The 20,078-nt window shown below is 41.9% G+C and overlaps 1 long non-coding RNA gene across 1 annotated transcript in view; it reads left to right on the forward strand.

Moving 5' to 3' along the window:
• Positions 1 to 1,446: 1,446 nt before the first annotated feature.
• The window catches only part of LOC140257036 (uncharacterized), a 120,412-nt gene continuing 101,780 nt past the window's right edge, over positions 1,447 to 20,078 (forward strand). Inside the window, exons 1-2 of the long non-coding RNA XR_011904927.1 lie at positions 1,447 to 1,619; positions 2,085 to 2,161. This is a non-coding gene — a long non-coding RNA (uncharacterized lncRNA). The remainder of the gene's footprint in view (positions 1,620 to 2,084; positions 2,162 to 20,078) is intronic.

Here is a 20,078-nt window from a genome sequence, read left to right on the forward strand (position 1 = left end):
GTAGAACAGAGCAAAGACAAAACATCCTAAAGTCACCCACCTTTACAAAACGAGCACGCGTTCCTGGAGGGAAAGTTCTGGAACAACGCATTTTGCAGCAATTGCTTTTGCCTTTTTCTGGCCCCTCCGTGGCCTGAAATGCTCCTTAACACAATAGAAACGGCTTCAATCATCTGAAGTTGTGGAGAAGATGGTTTGGAGGCTGTCTAAAAGCAGAGGGAAGGGGAGCCATGGCAGCTGCTGCTCCCGCTCTGCAAGAGAAAATCAATCGTGGTGGCTTTGAAAGATTTATGGATAGGATTCTTCTTCTAAACCCCACTTTCCCACCATAATGAAACACAAAATTACTGATGCCTATTTCCCAATGTGGGGTCAACAGGATGAGTTTTGTTATGGAGGTAAGTGCCTTCCTTGCCATTATGTGCCTGTCTTTCCCTGAGCTGATCGTTTCCCTGCTCTTAGAACCCCAGCAGTTTTCTGATATCTGCTATTTCAATTTAGGCATTTTTTAAGAGAATGCTCCTTTTTTTCCCTATGGCTTTAATTACTCATGAGGGTGCCGTTCTGATGGGAGCGGGCTCTCCAGCACCGCGCGCTGCTGGCTGTGGAATTAGGAAAGCTCAGTCATGTGCTTCCAGGATTTGGAGGTTTCGCTGTGGTCTATTTTTGCTACGCATTCAAGCTCTAATTCCTTTCTACATGCAGCCCCCTTTCCTGCGCAGCTGAAGCAAATCAGACCTTTGATTTTAGTGGAGCCAGAAGCCTGCTTGTTTTGCCACAGAGTTGGGTGGGGGGTTGCTATGTTTGTGCTCTGTCTGCAAAGTGTTCCCCCCAGAGAGAGCAAAAGCCCCAAAGTCTCCCAGCAGGAGGAACCACGCGCTGCATATCTGTGTGTTTGAGCCAGCATGACAGTGCTGCCAGGCAGGCTGTGCTTTGGCCTCGGATGGCTGGCTGTCTGGCCTGGGCATTTTCAGTCTGTAGCAGCGTTCTGCAAATGGTGAGTCAATTAGTAGTGCAGGTTTACATGTGCTGCTGCTGCAGCTGTTAAGATAAAGCCCTTAGTAGTAAAAAATAATACTTAAATATATTTTTGGAGCTTCCAAAGCGGAGAGAAGGGCAGAGGTTTTCAGGTTGCCAGCATTAACAACCTGCCACCCTTGGGCAGCCCAAGCACAAACCTCTTACAAGGTAACTGCAGCAGCTGTAGTTGTTTCCCATTGTCTGTGTTCCAATGTAACTGAACTATTATAGATGCCCAAATGCCCCTTTTCAACCCAGGACTGTTTTATTTTACTACCACTTTAAGCAAAAGGAGGCTGGGCTGCCTTGAGGTCTGACTCCACCTGTATGCAATTAGGGTGCAGGGTTTGAAGGACAGGCTGATGGGGCAGGTGGGAGGAATTGTGTGTTGGGAGCAGCTGCTCTGTCTCCAGGCAGCAGGTGCTCATTTTGCTCAGAGTGAGGTAGGACGTCAGTACTTATATGTGGTGCTAAGGAGGAGTTTTTCCACAAGCAGTGAATTTGCTTTGTGTTTTTTTTTTGAGTTTTTTTTTTCCTTTTCTCCTTATTTTCTTCATAACGTCAGCAGGCAGGACATGGATACTGGGAGAAAAAAGCAGGTAAGTGTATCAGGACTGGAGGGTAATCCCGAGTCCTTGGTGGTGGAATTTGGTCTTCAGATGAAAGAGATACAATGAGGCGAGCCTATCTCAGCTCACTCAGCAGGCAGGAAGGTGTTCGGATAAGGATTTTAGTTGTTTATCCTTTCTTTCTTTCTTTTGTTTCTTGGAGAGTAGTCTGTATAAAATTAGCCCAGTCTGGGGTTAAGTGCACTTGAACAGCCACAGAGCTGCTAGGAGTGTATCTTGCTGTTATATGTACCCTAGCGCTACGGCTTCTGTCCCAGCCTGTGTCCCAGGGCACTGCTATACATTCCTTGAGTGAAGCTCTGTGTAAGTATGTGCTGGTTATACCCCTGGTTGTGAGGCCTAATGTGTTGGGAAGCAAATCAAGTGAAAATGCCTTCATCCTCAACAAAGTCCCTAACGTTCTTTTGATAATCTGACGTTATCTCTATTTGGCAGAAAAGAAGCAGAGGATGAAAAGGAAGCTGACTACCTGGGCTGCTGCTGTGATGGGACATGCTAGAGCTCTTCAGAAGGTTGGTTCCCACACTGCTGTTCTGATTGTGCTGCTCATGTAGTTCCTTTGCAGAGTACAGTAATTCTGTGTAAAATGGTGGTCTCTAAAAGAGCTGATAAAATAAATTTTCCTACCCTGGGGGCGTTCAAATATCACCATAAGGTGACAGGACTGATACTTGCAGAGTTAAAATATGTCTCTTCCGTGTAACTCCATTATTCTTCATTTAAAAGATAAATATACCTTCATTGTCAGACCAGATATTCCCCTTTGTCAGCATTTCACGGCTCGCTTCCTGGATCCAGATAGATTGATGATAGCTGCTTAATATTCTTTCCTTTACAACCGGTGATTTGAGAGTTACCAGCTCTCATGATGGTTGCTGTTTTTCTTTAAGTATCAGCTTCTCGAGGTGTGTTTGCTGCACTGGAGCCCTCTGGCTTGCTTTCCCTTTCTCTCAAATAAGGAGGTGCAGAGAGAACTTAAAAATGTGAATCTCAGTTTCTAATCCTGAGGCAATTAAATACATGAGGTTATCATGGAAATTATGTTTCCTCATTACTTGAGGAAGGATTGGGTGGGCTATTTCATAGTTTTAGACCAGAGTGTAGCAGAAATGTTAACTCATGGCCTGAACCAGTGATTGAGCACCTGGTAGGAAGGCAGGGTCAAACCAGGGACGCTCAGGTGCATGCAATGGGTCCATGAAAAATTAATGAGGTTCAATAAGCTGAGTGCAGGTGCTGCGTTTTGGTCAGGGCAATCCCAAGTATTTATACAAACTGGGGGAAGGTCTCCTTGAGAGCAGCCCTGTGAAGAAGGACTTGGGTGTCCTGGTGGATGAGAAGCTGGATGTGAACCAGCAGTGTGGGCCTGCAGCACACAAGGCCTGTATTAAAACAGGGGTGGCCAGCAGGGAGAGGGAGGTGATTGTCCTCCTCTACTCAGCACAGGAAGGACATGGAGCTCTTGGAGCGGGTCCAGAGGAGCACAACTAAAGCGATCAGAGGGCTGGAGCACCTCTCCTGTGAGGAAAGGTTGAGGGAACTGGGCTTGTTCAGCTTGGAGAAGAGAAGGCTGCGTGGAGATCTCACTGTAGCCTTCTAGTACTTGAAGGGAGTGTATGAACAGGAGGGGTAACAGCTGTTTACAAGGGGGAATGGTCTTAAACAGAGACAGGTGAGGTTTAGGTTGGATATTAGGAGGGTTTTTTCACACAGAGGGTGGTGACACACTTGAACAGGTTGTCCAAGTAGTTTGTGGATGCCTCATCCCTGGAGGCATTCAAGGCCAGGCTGGATGTGGCTCTGAGCAGCCTGTTCTGGTGGCTGGTGACCCTGCACTTAGCAGGGGCATTTCAACCCAGGCCATTCTATGATTAAGTGCAATACACCTGAGTGACCCAGGCCTCATTTAAGGTTTGGCAGTGCAAGTGTGGGCATCTCTTGCCAGAAATCCTTGCCTACCTGAGGTCTTCCAAAGGTAAGCAGCTCTTTTCCTTCACTCCTGTACTTGCAGTTGCTGCATCTGGGCTTGTTCTCATTTGCTGTAGCCAAAGATTTTGCCACTCTGCTATTATTATCCTATTATAGCATTACACAGAGAAAAAGGGAAGGGTTTGATTTCTGACCCTCAGCTCACTGAAGTATGTGAAGTGTGAGACTTTCTGCTGTGAATATTTCAGGAGATCACAACTGTAGTCACTGGTGACAACCAGAAAACCTGCTGATCTTTGAAGGAGTGGTTTGTGGTGGCCAATGCAAACCAGCTATTCATGCTGGTCCTTCTGCCTTGCAGATGTGATAAATGTTCCTTTATTGGCTCTAGGCTGTGAAGTTGTGAACAGTGTATGTGTTTAGATGGGTCATAACTAGACTTCAGTGCTAATGTCTGAACTAAATGTGGGGATATTCCAAGCTATCAGCTGTGTTCTCTGGCTGCCTCTGGTTGTATTTCAGTCCCTAAGAGTGAGTGGTGAGGTTAGTGGCAGCCAGACCATAAAGGCATTCAAGCTATGTACTCAGAGGGAGGCAGGTGTGTGTGGTGAGACAGTTGAACATGCTGTCTCTTCTCTTGAGATTACAGCTGTGGAATGTCTTTAATGTAAGCTGTGCAATGAAGTCATTCCTGATGGGTTGTGTGAGTCATCTTTGCTTTGGAGCCTTGCTCATGTTCTAGCCTGATAAAGGCATGGATTGATGTAGGCTACCCACAGTGTCAAACAGGTAGGAATTCATTGATCAACATTTTGCTTGCTTGTTCTCAAAATGAGTACCTAATGAAAGAAGCACATGGTCCTGTTACCTGAAGAGGTTTGTATCTGTTCATTTTGCTGCCTGAGGTTTTCTGTTTTCCCACTGTTTTAACTACAGAAGTTTGTGCCTCTCATCCTTGAGCCCCAAGACTATTCATCTCAGTCTCTTCTCTCTAGTGGAACTTTAGTTCTGATGGTCTTAGCTTGGTCACTGAGTGCTTTGATCAGGGCGTCGAAGGAATCTTTCAAACTGCAAATGTAACTTTCCAGACTTATTTTCTTCTGACTTAGGTAGTATTTGAAATTCTCCTCTGTATCAGTTGTGTTTGTTTTTTTAATTGCAAGTCCTTGTTAAAACGTGTATATAAGGATGCATTAAAATGCCCGTGCTTTTGATATCACAAAAGTGCATATCTCATGCTGGCTGACTGCCTAGACAGACCACAGCAGAAAACCTTATCTCAAAGACTAGGGTAAGTCTGGGTACTGCCATCCTTTTCAGAAGAAAAATGGCTACCAAGAGAGCACGGCTGGTAATAGGTTTTATCAGATGATTTTGTGTAGTTCTCTGGAATATTTCTTGATGTGTTCTTTGGAATATCTTAAGGCTGTGAAACTTGGAAAGCTGCACATAGTCTAAAAAGGTTGGGAGACTGTGGGTGCTCTGCAAATACAGCCAGTGTGCAGGGTGACTAAAACAGAGAGATGGAATGAATTAATAATCCCATGGATTATAATAACTTGTCTTGTCCTGCCCCAAGGAGTTCTGGTACCTCTCAGGGTGACATTTGCTTCAGCTTCTGAGTTTTTTGTATTATTATATAATGTATTTATATATATATATATATATATATTTGGGTGGTGCTTGTTATTCTTCCTCTTGATGTAGGCACTGAAACAAAACCTGATGCTAGCTCCTACACTGTGGGTCTATGCTTTATCCCTCTCCCTTTCTCAAGTCTATTTGCTATGACTTTTCCACTTTTGGCTGCCTTGAGACTTGGCTTCACCCACAGCATACCATTGTTTTCATGTACTGCTCTGGTTCCATTTTGGGGATGGAGCTGTGTGATGGCTGCACTGCAGCCTCTGTGGTTTTGGTGAGTCTCCAGGGTTTGTTACAGTTTTGTTGTGGTCTTTTTGTGTCTTTTATTTCCATTGCACTGCTAATGAAACAGTGTTGCTTCTGTGGCAACTTTCAGCTGACCTTGAGTTGTAAGTACTTAGAAATGTACATTCTATATAAATAAAGTAGAAGTTATTATTCTTAGGATTATACTGTTCCTATACAGAACTTGCAGGCCATAACCATAATCTCAGGAGATGAAACAAACTCTCGGTACATGAGTGTATGTATACAAACAACATCAAATCATGTCTTCTGTAATGTGATTGCTTCTTTTCATGTATTCCTATAACTGAACAAGCGTTAGAGAAATAATTGTTATTGACATACTAGAGAAGTGACACACTTAATTCCATTTTACAGGCTACCAAGTTGTTCCACCAGATAGCATCAGTGTGTTCTAGCATTATTTACAATGTAATTGAGGCTGTTTCTCCTTTTCAGAAATTGATTGGTAAAAGAGAATGTGTCGCAAAACGTACTGCATGGCTACGATGGTTATGTTATACATCAGCTTAGAAGAGAACCCTTGCATTTTAAAGTACCTTCAGATTCTGGGGCAGTGCCTGTGATACTTACCTCTTGTTACTTTTACTGTTGTAATATGTTCCTTGAAATTCCCTTCCAGCTGCCCTGTGCAGCCCCAGGGGTGAAGGCAGTGAGGAGGAGGCAGTTTGGCTGCTCTATGGGTGCCCTTTTCTCTAGGAGTGGAGAATAGGAGATCAGAGGATGCTTTTTCTTTTTACATTCTCCCACCCCACAGGAGCTGGAGCAGGGCCCTCTGGCAACCTGCTGCCTCTTCTGCAAAGGAGAGAGAGGGCAGCAAATTGAAGAGAAACTTCTGGTAAAATACAAGAGTGGTTGTGTGCCAAAAAAGATGGTCTGGAGCTTAAATTCATTGGAAACTCCTTGACAAATTGGTTCTGCTGGTTTATGTTTTGGGTAGAGTTCATGTAAATTATATCTGGCCTAATATACAAGTTATGTATTCAGATGCCTGTCTTTCCTCTGGAAACACTGTGAGCTCTACGTGAAGATGGAGGAAGAAAATCAATTCTCCGCCTCCATCGAGGAGATGACAGAACTATTACTGTTCAAACTGAGCAGTGCAAGCAACTGAAGCATAAAATTCTTGCAGACACTGAGAATGTGTCTCTTTAGAAAGCTTTGGTGCAGTCCCCCACTGCTTCCTCATGAGAGATCTCATCACCATAAATGCTGTTTGTGTATTTTATATGAGGACTTAGCTTCTCTCAGGCTCCTAAACTGATGGCGAGTCACTACTAATTATTCCTTCACAATGCTAACATTAAAAACTCCACTGTGAAGTGAAGGTTATTTAAAGGCTTACACATTTTATAGGAATTCTGTCACTGCTATATATGCACACATAACACTTTTAATTTTCTAAGGCAAATCTTGGTTTTATTAGGCCTTAAATAATAAGCATGTTGATAGCTTAATTGCTAACATAGAACATATAGGTAATGCTGTGTTGTGGCTACGATGGGACCTGATGTGACAGGGCTGAAATTTTCTCCCTCAGCTGAGAGCAACTGTTATGTCCTTGTTGCTAAAACCTCTTCCTCGTGTTCTCAGATACCATGAATTCCATATGACTTAGGGCTCTCTCCATCCATTTTAAAAGCTTCCAGTTCATGCTTTTCCTGAACACTAGGAGCATCATTTCTTTGTTCATAAGTGATAACTGAACACATAATTGGCAATCAGGAAGATGATGTGCATAGTATATGCAAGTTTGCAAGACGTGTTCTGTGAACTGCTCTTGTAAGCAGGGCTCTGAAATGGCAGCCAGGTCTCCAGCTGCTGTCCTGCTCCTGTCTTAAAAGAGGGCTATTTCACTGCTAACTGCTCTACTGATAAACATTTGTACAAATGATTTCTGGCTTGCCTTTTTCTGGACCATTTTTGAAAGCTCCCATCATTTGCCACAGGCTTTTCAGCTAGAGCAAGTTATTGGTTTGTATGTGCTGGAGGAGACAAAGATATCTGGTGGGGAGGAAAACATGGTGATAACTTTCCCTCCCTGCCCCTTCACTTCCATTGCTGGTGCTATTCACGCCTATCGGGCAAAGCCAACGAAGCTCATCTGGAACAAGCTGTGAGATCACTTTCTTCTGTGGCCAAAGTACATGGTGGATCTGAAGAGCTGTATGGCAGTCAGCCTTGTCCAGCAGAATCCCGTGTCCCCTTAGATATTTCTGCAGACACTTACTAAGATGAGAACAGACTTAGTGGATCATGTCACAGCCCAGATTGGTCTGGCCCTGCTTCTGGCAGCAATAGTAGTGAATTTCTAACAGTGTGCAAGTGGGTGGCAGGCATGTTTAGATACTTCAACAGTCTGCTCTCAAAAATCAGCTGCAGCCCAGGGTTTGTATATTTGTATTTATTAGGCTATTTTGATAGGCTTTACTCGAACCCCCGAGGCAACGAATTCCATGGGCTGCCTATAAGCAATATGAAGCAACATCTTTCTCTGTTAGCTTTCAGCCTGCCCTTTCACCATCTAAGCCACTGTCCTTGTTCTCCCTGCATTACAGTTGTTCTCCACAACATGCAGCTTCTGTAATATTTCCCCTCAGCCATCAGTTTCCCAGAGTGTGTGTAATTGTGCATTGAGTAGAAGTCATTCTATTTCTTTATTTATCATTATAGGCCTTGGTACCTTTTCTAAGTCTGTCATGCCCTTTGTTGAAAGGAAACTCATAGTTCAAAGTGACATTTGAGATGTAGGTATTCCATTGAATTATGGAGTAGCATAAAGACAACTTCTTTTTCTAATAATTTCTAATATTTTGTTTGCTTCCCTTCCTTCTACTGCTACTGGGCACTCTTTTCACTGAATGACCTTTGTATCTTCAGTATCTTTCTCAAGTGGCAATCGATGCTTCAGAGGTTATTGTACATATAGTATGGTGAATTTCCTGTCTCAGGTGTGTTGAGGCTGAATTTCATACACGTTGAGAAATGCAAAGCTAAATGGAGAGACTTTTTTTCCCCCCAACAACATTTCCTGTCTTGAGGTAAAGCAGTGATGGCTGTTTCAGCTTTGTCATCTGCCACCATGCTTTTCCCAAATGTGTAATTTCATTATCTGGAAATGTGTTTTTATTTTTTAATGTGTAAGTGCTTGGACTGTTGGGCTGTGACTGTAAGCAGCCTTAGTCTTGTGGTCAATGTGAAGGAGGAACCAGGACCTCCTAGAGAAGAGCTGAACGTGTGCGTTTGTGCTCCTTTGGGTTTTAGCTGACCTGACCTTTACTTATGGATCAAGCATAGAATATTTTGGAATATTTTGGAATTCAGCTGTTCCAGAATTTACCATTTTTCAGGTAGTGGAAAACTCTGTCCTTTCTTTTTTTACCTACTCTGCTGGTTTTGATTCAAGGGGCATGTGGTGCATTCACACACACATAAACAAAGGGTACAGTCTTTCCCTTTTCCTCTTGAGGGGACCTTTGAGTGTACCCGCTGATTCTCCTCAGTTCTACAGTTCCTAGTTTTGAAGGCTCTTCTAATTCAAGGTGAGAGAGGATGTTTTCACAGCGCATGCTGTGTGGTCTTCAGCTCTTCCTGTGGGCTGTTTAAAGCTGCCTCCTCCGGAAGGACTTCCTGAACTCTTTTTATCTTCTGTCTGCTCAGTGAGTTGCTGCTGAAATCTGCAAACTTGTGCAGATTTCTAACCTTCAAGACAAGACAAACAAGTGGGAATTTATGTAAAACTCCAGACTTCTCAGAGCCCTGCATGGAAACGCTTTTTTTGGGGGGGAGGTGTTTTCTGATTTGAATATTTCTTTCAATTTAGAGAAGCAATAAAGAAAAAAAAAATGTGCAAACTTAAGCAGACTTGTGAATATGTTCAGTTTATTGTTTTTGCTGAGTACTGGATCTGCTCCATGGGTTCTTTGCAGGAGTTTGAATGGGTTAGGTTCCAGTTCACTTTTCCATAACTGGAGGTATTTGACCACTGGGTACCTGAGGCTTTCCTGTCTGATTTCCATCTGCTGCACTGGAACTGGTCTGGCTGTGTCTGCTTACCTCATACTAATGTCTTGGGTAGCCCATGGACCCAGTACCAATCTAAGTAATGAGCATCTGTGCATTCAAGTTGAGTACTCAAGTTCTTGCTGTATTTCTTTATTTTTTTTGAAAAATAAACATAATCTGCTTCTACCATCCTCCCTGTTCTGAACAACAAAGCATTACTATGCATAGGATCTTGTCTGAAGGAAAAAGAAGTTTTCCTGTGAACTGCAGTCTTCTGTTGGAGTCATAAACCCATTTCTGTGCAAATCAGCTTATTGCTGCTGTGCCAGCTCTGACCAAACAACAAAAGATTACTAAATGATAGAAGAAGTTGTAGTGAATTTCTGCATCCCTCTTTGCCGTGCTCCAAGATTTCCTAGTTCTAAGCATTAAGAGCCAGTTGTGGGTCCAGGGGCTCTCTACTTTGATCATTGTTTTGTGGAAGATATGGAACAGTAATGCTTAAGGAAGAGAAATAATTGTAACAGACTTGCACAAACAAGACAGTTTGCTTACAACATGACTTGGAACACCGTCTTTCTCGTTCCCCTACCATGCTGAAGTTCTGTATTCATGAATATTATGTTTTTTTGGAAATAGAAGTTCATTTGTGCCTGCAGTCAAATCTGAGGCCAAGGAGTTTGTGACTCCTGGCTGGTTGAAGTTTAAATCTTGGTATCTGGCAAATCAAGATCTAGATAGAGCCCTACAGACCTATTGGTGCAGGATTCATACTGCTTGGGTGCTGCAGGGAAGGGAGGAGAAATATTGTTGTGGATTGACGGTGGTAAAGGTAGAAATGCTGTAGTAATGATGTTACGAAAAGCTCAAATGATACTTCTAATATATCCTGAAGCTGGTGAGGCAAAATAGTTTGAAGTTTTGTCTTTCAGCACTCTTATGCTGGCAGGGCAGTAAAGACAGCAAAGTAAACCCATCTGCTTAGTGCTTGTAATGAGTAAGCAGGGGTAAAAGAGATGGGGTGACCACTCACTGGCTTGCTATCATGTGTGCTTTGATTTCCAGTATTGACAGGATCCTTCGGTATGTTTCTGTTTGCTTAACCTCCTGTGAAAGATACTACCTCTATCCATGTGCTAACAGTATATACTGTGCGTATTTCAATCCTGTGGTTATGTACTGCTATGCTTGGGCAGTATATTTAGCAAATTGGGTAGTCAAATGATTATGTTAGAATGAATGGTTGATGTCTAGTACACAAATAATTATGACACTAAACTTACTATGTATGAGCTGGAGCCATAGCTGATTTCAGTGACAGATGGAAAGCTCCACTGAACCTTTTATTGGCCATATGCCATTTCTGACTGTTGGCCAACAACAAGATTTGTTGCTAATATATAATGATTCAAACAGTAAAAAGAGCAGCTGCACTTTGATTTTCGGTGCCTTTGCTACAGGTTTTCCTGGAGATTTTGAATATCTGCTGCTGCTTTCTAATGCAGAGCTGTCACTTCTGGTCTGTGAGAATAGGCTTTATCTTCCCAGCGCTATCTGGGATAGAATTTTGTATTTTGATACTTATAACCAAGGCTCTTCTCTGCCTTTTATTGCATTATTAGGTTGACGGAATAAAAGTCTCCCTGTAACATGGGGATAGGAATTGTTTGTAAGAAGCTGGTTCCATGCAGTACCACAACAGAGTTGTGGTGTGTGTGGTTTTGTGTGGTTTTTTTTTTTTCCCTTTGCTGTCTGTAGTCTTTTATTTTTATGACCTGCCTGAGGTCTGGGAAACCAGCATCCCTCCAGCTGTTCAGAAATGGCAACTTCCAAATCTTAGTTCATTGAGAGAAACTGCATGTGTTGTTCATCATAGTGCCAGGACAGTGTTTGGAAATGTGAGTATGTGAATGTAAACTGCAGTCATTATCTATGCAGAACATGTCACTGTTGCTGCTGTTGGCAGACCAGGAAACTTGTTCCCACGTGATGCTTTGACCTTCCTCCTTCCTGCAGAGGGTTTCACTGCTGTCCTTTGTCGATCTGCTCACTCCGATACACATCCAAAGGAAAATGAGATTGGAATCTGGAGAGCTGAATTATTCTGGCTTTGTGCCCCAAGCAAAAGAGCACGATAGGGGAGGTGCACAAGGGAGCACTTTTTGATGAAACTTGTTTGTCTTCCCTATATATATTTATGAAGACTTTTTTTTTTTTTTTTTTTTTTTTTTTAAATAATAATAATAATAAAAAAAAATTATGCAAGCTTGCATGCAAAGAAAACTGGCCAAGCATTTGACTGTTCTGGGCAGCATCAATTTGCACTACATTAAGAAGCACTCTAAAGGTCTTTAGGATGTGTTTGACTGATTCTGTTGATCCAGCAATAACTTGCTCCTGTGCCAGAGGAGGTGTGAAGTGGTCCTTGCATAAAGTGTTTTTCATTGTAGAAGTCAAGCATATGGGAAAGAGAATAGTTAATATGCCTTGTACCTCTTTGGAAATGAGTAAGAAATTGTGTGGATGCTGCTTGGCTGTTACTATGCCAATGTATGTATCTATGGAGAGATACAAGGAGTCACCTGGGAGGTTAGAACCACAGTTTGGTTCCTGACCAGCTCAAGGGAAATCCTGTGGGCTGCACTGGCTTGTGCAGCTCAGCTTTGGTGCAAAGGCAGTATTTTTAAACCATGTTAACTGGCTCTGGATAAACCCTCTCTGCTTTGTTGGACTGTTGCTGTGTTTCAAGTATGGTTGTTAATATGCTGTTATGAAGCTGTCTGTACTGTTGATTTGCTCATGCATTTTATTGAAGACAACCCTCCCCATCTGCCGAGGTGCATCGCTCCAGCAGTTGGTCCTAGATGGGGAAGCCAAGTGGGAAATCTGAAAGCATTCATTTATTTCTTGACCCAAAACTGAGTTGCACACAAAGTAACCAAAGGTTCTCTCACTGTGTCTTTCACCGTTCTGGGTGGTGGTTGTGTGCCAGTTCACTCCAGCTCTTGGAGTTAAACTGGCTGCTAACTGCAGCATGCTCTGAAAGTGTGAGCCCTGCTCATCCTTTCCTGTGATAGATCAGTGTTTTGTTGTGTTTATTCATCTCATGTCTCTTCCTTTAGCTTTGGAAAAACAGCAGTGTAACTTCTCTGGCTGCAGGCAGGTTGTTTCTTCACAGCTAGTAAACTGTCTGCTGTAGTTTGAATGTTTGCTGGGATGCTCCTTATGTAGGTCACAGCTTTTCTTTCCCGTCAGATTCCTACTACAGCCCTCTTTGATCTTACCTATAGCAAGCTGTCTGTCTTGGCAATCAAACAGAACTATGCAAAGTATTGGTAAAGTGATACAGGTATTTCTCACTTTTGTTGCATCTTGCAGAACATTGTACTCTATTTATCCTGGAGTTGAGAAACAAACATCTCAATTAGATCTTTTACAGCTGACTGTCAATCTGCAATAGTACTTAATAGTACGCAGTGACAATTTTCCCTGTTATGTGGATGTTCTTAATGTATTACCTGTGCTGCAAGTTTTCAAAATGTCCTGTTCTTGTTTTTCTCCTGTAATGAGAGCATGGTACCTTGTGCATTTGTGCAGCACAGGTCAGCTGCCTTCTTTCTTTCCTGTTTTTACACATTTGTAGTGCTATCTTTGCCTGCATCTTGTGATAAGTCAAGCAGAGTCCAGTGCGTGTGGAACAGCTGCTCTGTTCTTTGCAGTTTATTTTTTTGGTGTTTTTTCCTTTTTTTTTTTTTTTTTTTTTTTTTTTTTTTTTTTTTTTTCCTCAGGATTGAAAGACTCTCATCCAGGTGTTAGTGGTTAAGTACAAACTGTTGATTGTAGAGCACTTGTGCTTTCCTTATGTTGTACAATTCCCTAAAGCCCATTAATGTCACTGACGACAACATCATCCGCCCTCTTAGCAATTCTTCCTGGCATTAAAGTATGTTGGTCTGAAAGCTAGCTTAATGAGGTAGTATCCTTTGTTAGAAGGGAACACAAAACAGCTTACTTTCTCAGTGTTTAAAGGTTACAACTACTATTAAATAAGTTATGTCTGCATAGATCACCCAAAACAAAGTGGAAAAAGGGATGCTTTAAAAGCTGTTGGAGAATGCTTTCTCCGTCCCACCTCCCCAGGTCATTGCTATGTACTCCCCATTGACATTTATGAACAGTTATGAATGCAGTCATAAGGAAGAATGAGATAACTGAAGATGATTATGGAAGTAATTATGTTTTAGGTTTTTTTCCCATTTAATTTGTTCTTGCTTCATTCTGGGGTGGGAAAAGAGTTGAAATTAACGTTGTCTGACAGGTACATGGTGGATAGTGTCCAGCTGTGGCTTGTAATATCTCCTTGTGATGTCCCATAACAAGACCAGGGGCCTGTGAGTTCATGGTAAGGTGCTGATGAGCATTGTCATTGCAGTACAAACAACTGAAAGCAAACATGATGATAGGGTTAGTGATGACTCTTGAGATAATATATCAAAAAATCAAAGCACTTGGATGCTGACTGATCCTGCTTTCTAACAGCTGGTGATTGGTTTTCTTAAAGGCCCAAGGTTATTCTGATGTTATCTTTTTCAGCCTAGCAAGGTCTCAGTGCAATGGGCATGACCAACATTTGACTGAATATTGTAGCTGCAATTTGTTTAGCTGGTGTTCATGCAGGCTGTATGTCATGCAGGAGTAGAGACTTGCAGCAAGTAAAGCAACAGCATATGGTTAATGTTTGTGTAACTGTAATTAGTGTGGTTTGACTTTTCAATATAGGAATATCTTTCCTTCTTATAAAATTTGTGATGACTTCAAGGAGGGCAAGAAAAAAAGGGAAATCATTGTGATTTCTAGGTTTTGTGCCATTCACTTGGTAGTTAATGGTAGGAAGTAGGTCTCTCGAACTGCACTGTCTAGTAGCTCTAGGATTTTTGTTCCAAGCACATGTATTATGTCTTGTTTGTTCCTGAGCTGATCTGCTTTCTCCTTGCTTTTTGGCAACTTACCCCACTGTTTTTGTACGGTTTTTGTTATGTAACTGTTACACAGATATGCTATGTAAGCCTGTATGTGTGTGCAGATGGATTCTTCACAGATACCTGGAGCCAGGGCTGCACGAAGCACAGACAGCAGTGTGACAAATACACCATGGCTGGATGGTACTCAGGAGAGTAGTTAGCTGGCTCTGCTCATGCCATGCTGGATGTACTTAGCAATTCCTTCCTATATTTGTGACCTTCAAAAGGGAGATACTGTCACCTTTCTCTAAAGGAGCTAAAAAAAAAATAAAGATGGTAAGGTCCAAAGATAGGTGTTATTAAATGATGTTCTTGCTTATTGCTGTACAAGGCAACCAGAGCAGGAATGAATGATCAAGCATTTTCTGATGGCTTTGACAGGAGATGGCATCTGTTGAAGTCCAGGTGGATTTATTAGTGGATTAAACCTGACTCACTAAAGCATGCTGCCTCATTCTGTGCTCCCTACTGGAGCATATACAACTGTAGAGGGTAACCAACGTATTTCGTAACCAGTAGTTTTAAGGGATAATAGTTCTTATTTCTATACAAGTATTGATAATGAGCACACACGTAAGATTTTATATAGGTAGAATGTATATCTAGATTATCTGATAATCAAGATTATCAGAGGATTGGATTCGTATATTTAAGTACCTTACTTTGGTTTACTTCTATAATGAGTTTGATACGCTATATAAGTAAAACATTCAATGAGAGAAATTTTGACCTGTCAATGTTTCATTGTTAATCTCAGAGCTGCAATTTTAGATCCAGATGCTGTATGCAGCTGTAGACGAATCTCAGGTGTAGAGTGGTTATTAATTAGCAGTTGTGCTTATGAAAACTTAGAGATATTCAGTTTTTTTCTGTAGTACAAAAATTAGTATTTAACCACACTGGCTTAATGCAGATAGGGGTTGGATGTTTTTTGGGGGGAGGGGAGGGAGAGGAAGAGGAGGGTTTTGGGGGTGTTTAGATAATAATATAGTCCACAAGCTGTGGGAGTACTGCTATCATCTGTTGTATTGCATCTTTTACCACTTATGTACATCAGACTGACATTATGAGAGCATCTACCTTTAATCAAAGTGATGGGTCCTGTGTGTTTGCAGCAGAAAGAATTGTGTACTCCCATCAGGTTCTGGGAGGACAGAATCTACTTTGTTAATAAAATGCTTGTGTTTCTGGGTCACTGTGCATCTAGCTATCTTCTTGTGTATAGATAATGCTTACTGCCGTAGTACTTTTTCAAAGCAAAGTAATTGTAGCCAGATACTCTTAAGTATGTTTCCTTCTTGTTATCAGCTTGTATGAATAGACAGTAAAATTGTATGTGAAGAATAGGTGTCGTCCTTTTGGGGTTTGGTTGCTTGAGGGTCATCTTTACCAGTGCAAACCCAATGTATGAGGATACTGGAGAATTTAAGAGTTCCTGAGAGCAAGTGACACACAACTAATATTCACCTTCTGTTGCCAACAACACCTTGGGACGCCAAAATGAGTGGTAGCAATGAAAACAAAATGGCATTTGTTTGACCAGTGTTGAGCATCAGTGTGAAACAAATTAGAACTAGTATGTGCTTAAAGCTTCCTGTGTATGTTTGTTTTGCAGGGTTCTCTGGAACATTTTCCTCTGTCCTTGAAAGCTCTGGTTATTTATTAGAGTAACGTGGTTATGTACCTGGCAATAATTTGCCTAAAACCTATTAAAGTATTCAGGCAGCTGTCAGTATCTTAAGAGAAACTGTATTAAGCAAGAACTAACTGTGGTTAAGCAATATCTAAACACAGATATCTACCTGAGTAGATGACATTTTGCCTGTCTCAATTTGTTGGCCACAGAAATGAATTATTTGCAAAATACAGCTTGGTGACAGTTTACACACTGTGAGATACAGGCTCTTCTCGGTCCACACGTGCAGCTTGCATTATAGCCAAATTAAATGCGTTTATAATTATCTTCCTCTTCTCTTTCTCTCTCACATTCTCGCTTGGTATTCTGTACAATCTGTATTTGTAAGTTAGATGGACTAACAACAGTGCTTCGTTAATTATATGTCTGCTGCTCACTATTGCTGTATGGATTCCTTAAAAATGTAAGTGGATAAGGACTGATTGAACGCACATGGCAGAAACAGCAAAAGCAGTATAGTTAGTTAACACGTGACTGTAGTTTGTTTTAAATGGTGGAGCTTTACTTTTGGAAAAAAGGCATTCAGTTTTTGATGTGGATGATTATGTTGTGAATTCCTGGTTGGTCAAAGCAGTGGGTGCATGCCAGCATGTGTCCAATACCCTTTCAGGGTCCTAAAGGTCATTCATTTTGAAGGCAGAAGCAGTAGAATTGGTTAGTGGTACCTCTATTTGCACGTCTCTTGTCTTGCAATATGAGCTGTACTAGTTGAGTGGCTGTTGGTATCTTGAAATCTATCAAAAACACAGCGTGTTCAGAATTGTGCTTTGAAAATCAGTGCAGCCTTGGTGAGTTACATTTTGTAGGGTTATATTTCTCAGTTTCTGTTGTCTGCATAGTGTGCATCTTAACTAAATATTTGTATTTAACATATGGACAAGTTCATTAGTGAAGCTGAACTAAAGGGCAAAGTGGCAGTCGTCCACAGTTTTGAAGGGTACTTGTGTATATCTGGGAAGGTCTCATTCTGTTACAACATTGTTGTTATTATTATTATTAACTTGAGAACCTGTGCATGCTTGATGTGGAGCTTAGTAACTATCACTATAAATGCTGGTCCGTTTTCACTTACACGCTTGAAATTGTCCCTCTCAAATGCTACAATACTGAATGCTATAAATACGTGCTAATTTACTTAGAAACACTGACAGTATTCTGCTGTTTGGAAATGCCATCTGGATCTGCAATGTTTCATAAACATCATATTTTTTGCAAATAACCTCTAATGTTCTACTAGAATAATGTTTGGTGGGAGAAAGTAATTCAGGACTGGATGGAAAGACTGACATGTGTTCTTCTATCTAGTGTTCCTTGTAGAATTAGAGTGTAATTATCCTTATTCTGTTGTGCAGTGTTTTCAAGTTCTTGATGTGCTGCTGTTCTCATGTCTCTCTCAAATCTGAATGGGCTTCAAGGGACACAAATGAATTGAGAGAATGAAGGTGTGGGGAGGAAAGAGGAAAAGACGTTGGCTACCAGTGGCTAAGTAGTCTGGGGAACTATTTGTTCTTCAGTGTCGGTTTCTGAAACCAGATAACATGGCATTAGCTCCTACAGACAGTGCTGCTGGAGTTGGTTCCAAGCTATGTGAGCTCAGATTCTAACAGTGAAATTACATTCCTAGAGTTTGGGATGATGCATCTCATATCTGAATTAATAGCTGTGCTTTTTTGTCTTTTCTCTACAAAAATATTGGGTCTAGTCAGACCTAAATTTGGTTCCACTTTGGTTCTGACCGAGTTGTACTACAGGCTGTTTTTTTTATAGACTTTAAAGCAGGCCTTTACCCTGTAATGTGATGCAGAGGAGTTGATGACTGTGTTCATGAGGAGCTCTGTGAAGAACTCCAGAGCTGAGTTTTGGGTGTTCCTTAACCACCCTAAGGTAAACTTTCTATTAGGATTTCCTGCATGTTTCTGCTTCTGACCTTAATATTTTTAAACTGTCCTGCATCAGAGAGAGAGATTTACCTTTATGTAAGAATATATAGTGTACATATATAAAGAAAATAGCTTTTATTTGATGGATGGATTTGCTGCAAGCCGCCTTCCTGGTAGTGGGTTTTGCTCAGTTTATAACATGGTAGACTACACAATAATGTTGCTTGCAATTTTACCAGCAACAAGAAAAGTATTAGAAGCACTGATTTCAGTTTTACTAATTGTTGTGCTGTGAACAGTTGCTTGCTGAGATAACGTCTTGGAGGATCTGACTGGTGTGCTATCAGTTGCTGAGGTGTTATGTAATTGGAGATAGTGAAGCTAAGTATATCAGCCTTATGCCAGGCTGTCAGCTGCTCTGTGGAGATGAATTCAGATAGACGGGGGAAAAACTTTCCAGAAGGGTGTGGAAAATAAAGATGGGAAGTGGTCCAGATGTCCCCTGCAGCAAACCTCTTCCATGTCTAAGAAGGCAGCCATGGAAGATGTCTAATTCTTCTAACAGCAGATTTGTTTAACACTGCTCCTCAGAGTGCCTGGATTTATTCTTCTGCTGTGGCCTGCCTTACCCACTTCTGAGTCTTCAGTCCTATTGTTGTGTTTGTACAAGGCTTGCAGCTCTGACTTCGGCTGAACAAACAGCTGCAACAGTCCATAATGTCACTGCCCTTCAGTGGTTTGCTACTGTCCTGATGTTAGAGGCTGCCTTTCCACAGCAGAGCTTGTTTTGGGAACACAACCTCTCTTCTTCACAGTCCTGCACCTTAGAGCAAATCTGCTTTTTGGTCAAGCCAACTTGTGTCACCATGATTCAGGCATGGTGTGTGGTGTTCTGTGGGCTGTATCATTAAGACAGAGGGCTGGAGGTTAGGTCTACCTCAAAGCACCCACACCAAATCAGGCAGATGATGCCTGGAGGCTGTACAGCTGTAGAGAAACAGCATCACTACTGCATAAGGGTACCTGGGAGGCACTAGTAATACCTTCTGGCACTTGCAAGGTCATCTAGTGCTCTGGGTACCCAAAGAAAGCATGATTGCATTGCAGTCACATTCTCCTCCCTTTTTCATGGTATTGAAAAGATGCTTACTGAAATATGGAACTGATGAAATCCTGGCTCCACAACCGTCTGAGTTAGCAATAATCTCAGTCCCCATCCTGTGTGTATTGTGTGGTCCCTTGGCTTCTCTTACCCGGCAGGGTTTGAGATTTGCAATAATTGTGTTCTTGCGCCTTGAGAAAGCAGGATTCTTGCTGGTTTCAATACCTTGCTCATTCATTAAAATGGGGATCTGGCAGGGAGGTTTGAAGGATGGTGGGAAATGTGTACGTGTGTCTGTGATTAAAAGAGTCTGTGTTCTGGAAGTTCCCCAACAAACGGGCCAGGATCTACTTAGCTTTGTGACTTTCCTGCTACAGTCAGTCCTCCCCCTTCAACAGAAGTCTCCTAACATGGTGCAATAGGCTGAATCCTAAAATAGCACAACTCAAACCACAGCAGCTGGATGAAGGTGGGGTTGTGCAGTGTTATTTGTTCAAGATTGGCACCTTTGACAATGCTTTCCAGAATGTTTCATAATTCAAGTCAGTTACTCAAAGCAAGGGCTGCTTACCCATGGGCTGTGTGTGGTCTACCAGGGTAATTAATCTGGCCAGCTTCCCAGGAGAACTTGGAACAGATTTGTAGGCAGAAGTGGTTCTTTAGCTGGGATCGCTTGTTCCTGGCTATCTCCTTTCTGCTGTTCTTCCCCTTTCTAATGTTAGTGCGTGTGAACTGTATATTCATTTGTGACTGGGGTGGTGTGGGGAAGCTAAAACGTGGGGACCTGCATTTAATTAGTGGTCTGTAATTGCCAGCTCGTGCCCTGAAGTCTGGGTCACAAATCTC

Source organism: Excalfactoria chinensis, chromosome 10 (genome assembly GCF_039878825.1).
Source record: "Excalfactoria chinensis isolate bCotChi1 chromosome 10, bCotChi1.hap2, whole genome shotgun sequence".
NCBI lineage: Eukaryota > Metazoa > Chordata > Aves > Galliformes > Phasianidae > Excalfactoria > Excalfactoria chinensis.